The sequence below is a fragment of the Chrysochloris asiatica genome, unplaced genomic scaffold (assembly GCF_000296735.1).
Source record: "Chrysochloris asiatica unplaced genomic scaffold, ChrAsi1.0 scaffold00069, whole genome shotgun sequence".
NCBI lineage: Eukaryota > Metazoa > Chordata > Mammalia > Afrosoricida > Chrysochloridae > Chrysochloris > Chrysochloris asiatica.
The window spans coordinates 5164505-5168921 of NW_006408587.1; the positions used below are offsets into that span (position 1 = coordinate 5164505).

Here is a 4417-nt window from a genome sequence, read left to right on the forward strand (position 1 = left end):
GGGAAGGCAGGGTGAAACCATGAGTGAACAACATGACCAGAGGCACAGAGGTGGGCGCTGCCGGATACAGAGGGGAAACCACAGATGCTATGTGTTTAAGCACCAGGCGAAACAGAGCACAGGCTGAGGAGGTGGTTAAGCATTGAACTGGGTAGAACCTTCAGTGCTTAATGCTTTGGTCCACACTCTGTGGCAGATAAGTGGTAGGCAGCCCGGTTTCTTCTCCCACTAATTTTACAAGAATTATTTGAGGAGATATTTGCTAGAATTCTGTCAATTAAAAACTTACCTTTTTTCAGACCTTCCTTTAAATAAGGGCCTTTGGGGCACAGTGACTATTCTTCGGCCTATTGAGATAAGGCAGGTGGGAGAAGATTAGTCATACTCATTCTTGCCTGAACCTTGTCAGCTCCATTCCCCCAGCTCCTGACCCGAGGACAGGTCATCTCTAACATCCTGCAGGGGACCCACTTCCTTTTCTAATGTATTAAAAGTGCTTAGTACAACGCTCCACAGATTTTAACTATTATTATTAGTTCCTTCAACTAGATTTTGGGTCAGGGTGCTTGTCCTGGTTCTGTTGCTTACTCACTGAATAACTTTGGACATGTTACTTAATTTCTTGAAGCTGTTTTCCACGTATGAAAGGGGAGCAGTATCTATCTTCCAGAGTTGTGGTGAAGATTAGCTGGAAAAACAAACAAAAATGACTATGTGGATGAGCACTGGATAGCTAACTGAAAGTTTGGTGGTTCAAACCCACCAGTTGCTCCTTGGAAACGCTACACAGGGTTGCTATGAGTTGGAATTGACTCGATGGAACTTGACAACAACAAAGGACTATATGCTGCCAAATATGAGGTAGCTTCAAAAGCTTCAGGGAAAAATTCTATTATCTTTTCTTTAAATTTTTTATTGTGATTTGAGTGAAAGTTCATAGGGCATATCATCAGTTTTACATTTAACAAATGTAAAAATCAGTTTTACATTTAATGAATCATATACTTCATTACAAAACATATAATTCATTAAAAATCATATACTTCATTACAATGATTATAATCCCCACCATGTACCATCAGTTAACAGTATTTCTCTCTATTCATATTCACTTGTTTTTTGTTTTTTTTTAAAAAACACTCAGACATATACAATAATTTACACCACCAAATGGCACATTCTGCAAATCTCTGGCTGCCAGCTCTCATCTTCTGTCCTTCTCTTTCCATGAATCTAGAATCTTCAGCTGCTCCTTCTCTCCATGTCCCCATCTCTGCCTCCATCTTTGGTGTCGCTGCTTCTCTGGATAAGGTCCCACATTCTGCTTGTACTCTTCTCTCTTGATGGTGCTAGGGTTACTGGAATGTAACATTAACTACTCCCATGTTTTTGTTACAAAACTTCTATTGTCTTTTAATTCCGTTTTCCCGTGGGTTTATTGAAACCCCCTCTTATATAAGAGCCAGTGCTATTAAGTCTATTCTGAGTGTGTCAGAGTAGAACTGCCCACAAAGTTTTCTTTATGGAAGGAGTCTGTTAGGCCTCTCTGCTTTGTATTAAAACCATTTGTGTCATTCAAGTAGGAGTTTAATAAATATTAGGTGTTGTTGCTGCTCAGAACAAAATAATAATAAAAAGGAAGGGCATCTAAATTTTCTTTTCTTCTGAATATTGATCATGGAAAACTAGGAGAATGGAGGAATTTCTTTTGAGAAAAGGTAAGTAAATTTCTTTTAAAAAGATTAGGTGAGAGCACTCGCGGACGGCGAATGGACACTGGCCGGCTGCACCATGAGACTCCTCCCCCGCCTGCTTCTGCTTCTCCTGTGCGTGTTCCAAGCCACCATTGTACTCAGAAGCGGCCCTGGAGGCTCGTTAGCTGTGGCTCAAGAGCTTACAGAAGATGAAGAAACAGTCGAAGATTCAATAATTGAAGATGAGGTTGATGAAGCTGAAGTGGAAGAAGATGAACCCACAGATTTGGCAGAAGATAAAGAGGAAGAAGATTTATCTGGTGAACCTGAAGCTTCACCAAGTGCAGATACAACTATCCTGTTTGTAAAAGGAGAAGATTTTCCAGCAAATAACATTGAGAAGTTCCTGGTAGGCTTTACAAACAAGGGTACAGAAGATTTTGTTGTTGAATCGCTAGATGCCTCATTCCGTTACCCTCAGGACTACCAGTTTTATATCCAGAATTTCACAGCTCTTCCTTTGAACACTGTAGTGCCTCCAGAGAGACAGGCTACTTTTGAGTACTCCTTCATTCCTGCAGAGCCCATGGGTGGGCGACCCTTTGGTCTTGTCATCAGTCTGAACTACAAAGATTTGAACGGCAATGTATTCGAAGATGCTGTCTTTAATCAAACAGTTACAATCATTGAAAGAGAGGACGGATTAGATGGAGAAACAATCTTTATGTATATGTTCCTTGCTGGTCTTGGGCTGCTGGTTGTCGTTGGCCTTCATCAACTTCTAGAATCTAGAAAGCGCAAGAGACCCATACAGAAAGCAGAAATGGGTATGTCAAATCAGAATGATGTTGATATGAGTTGGATTCCTCAGGAAACTTTGAATCAGATCAATAAAGCTTCACCGAGACGGTTGCCCAGGAAACGGGCACAGAAGAGATCAGTGGGATCTGATGAGTAAATGTTCTCTGTGCAACAAATCAGTCTTTACTTAACCTGCCCTAATGTTTTTCGGCCTGATGGGAAATAATGCAGAGAAGCCATATCACCATAGAAGGCATCTACTCCTTATGTGTGGACTGGGCAATCAGAGTCTGTGGCGATATTATTGCTGAAAGTGCACTGCATTTGTTTTTCTAAAGTAACAAATTTGTTTTTTTTTAAACCATTAAAATCTATGTGTGTGAACAACAACAAAACAAGATTAGGTAACTGATCTTGGTCAAATCACTTAACACATTTTCTCATGCAAATATAGCTTCCTTTGTGTGATTTTTAGGATCTTTATGAGGGATGTTGTTGTTAAGTGCTGTTGAGTCAGTTCCGACTCATATTGACTCCATATAGGGTTTCTGAAGAGCTTCTGGTGAGCTTGAACCACTGACCTTGCAGTCCAGCGTATTGACCTGCAGCACCACGTAAGGGATAGATGCAGAAGTCCTTTGAAAACTGGGTGCTTTCTTGTTTTGCTGTGGTGTTTACAGTGTTGGTGTGGATTCTCCAAGAAACAGATGCCAAGGATTTTATTAGATGAAAAGCTTATGAGAGAAAATGAGCTGTGAGCCAGAGAATGCTGTCCTAGCTGTCAGCCCACGATGGAGAGCTGACCCTGAGCGAAGGAAAGAGATTACAAAGGTTGCAAAGAAGATTTTAGACTACTATGCAATCCAAGAAAGAATTGGCAAGTGGAATAAACCTCCAGCCAAAACCAACCAGAGAGATCTCACTTCTCTCAGGAGTCAGGCTACCTTAGTATCCCTACTGAACTGTCATTGGTTCATAGGGACCCATGGGAAGTGATGGGTTTCAGAGTGGTAACTGGGGCCTTTATCAGTTTCACTCCCTGTAGATGGAATTTTATTGGGCACATTCTATGACCATCACATTTACCATGATCAGGAATCTTTTCATTATCCATTCTTCCAGGGAAGGCCAACAAAGAGCACATGGTGCTCTGATAATGAGCTAAGGAACTTGTGAATGTACAAGCTGTGACCCTTCATAGAATATCTGAGGAGTGACTGGTGGGTTTGAACTGCCGATATTTTTAGGATCAGCCCAGTGTTTATCCTACAGTGCCATACATTGAAAACTTCACACTTTTTTATTGTGAATTGGGTGAAGGGTGTCAAAGCAGGTAAGTTTTCCGTTCAAATATTCATACACATTTTGTTTTACCTACTGATTGCAATTCTTTCAGTGTAACATCACTTATCCCATTTTCTCCACATGCTTCCTGTTTCCTTTCCTCCGTCTTTCCTAGCTCTCTAAACTTTGTCCTTGGGTAAATGCTGCCCTTTTGATCTCAAATAGTTGATTATGCTTAAGTTTGTGTACCTCATTAGCTTTAGTGTTCCCCTTATAGATCTGTCTATTGTTTGGATGAGCATTGAACCAGGGAGGTGAGTTCAGTTCCAACTTAGTTTCTTTTATGAGTTTGATTTTTGTTCCATATTTTTCTCCCATTCTATTCAGGACCTTCCAAATGTGATCTCTTTCAGAATAGGTTGTTAGTGATCACCAAGCATTATCTAGTTTTTTTGGTCTCAGGGTTATGGGGACTGATGCTCTTGTGCTCCATTAGTCCAAGAACTAATTATTTCCATGTATCTTAGATTTTCTCCTCTCTGCTTTGTTCTAGACAGAGAGAGACCAATAGTTGCATCTTCATGAGCTTTTGAGACCCCAGTCACCACTCATCAATGTAGAGTGTAGAACATTGTACT

At 40.6% G+C, this 4417-nt stretch overlaps 1 pseudogene; it reads left to right on the top strand.

Annotated features, from left to right (window-relative positions):
- Positions 1-1791: 1791 nt before the first annotated feature.
- Positions 1792-2652, top strand: LOC102839209 (annotated as a pseudogene).
- Positions 2653-4417: the final 1765 nt, after the last annotated feature.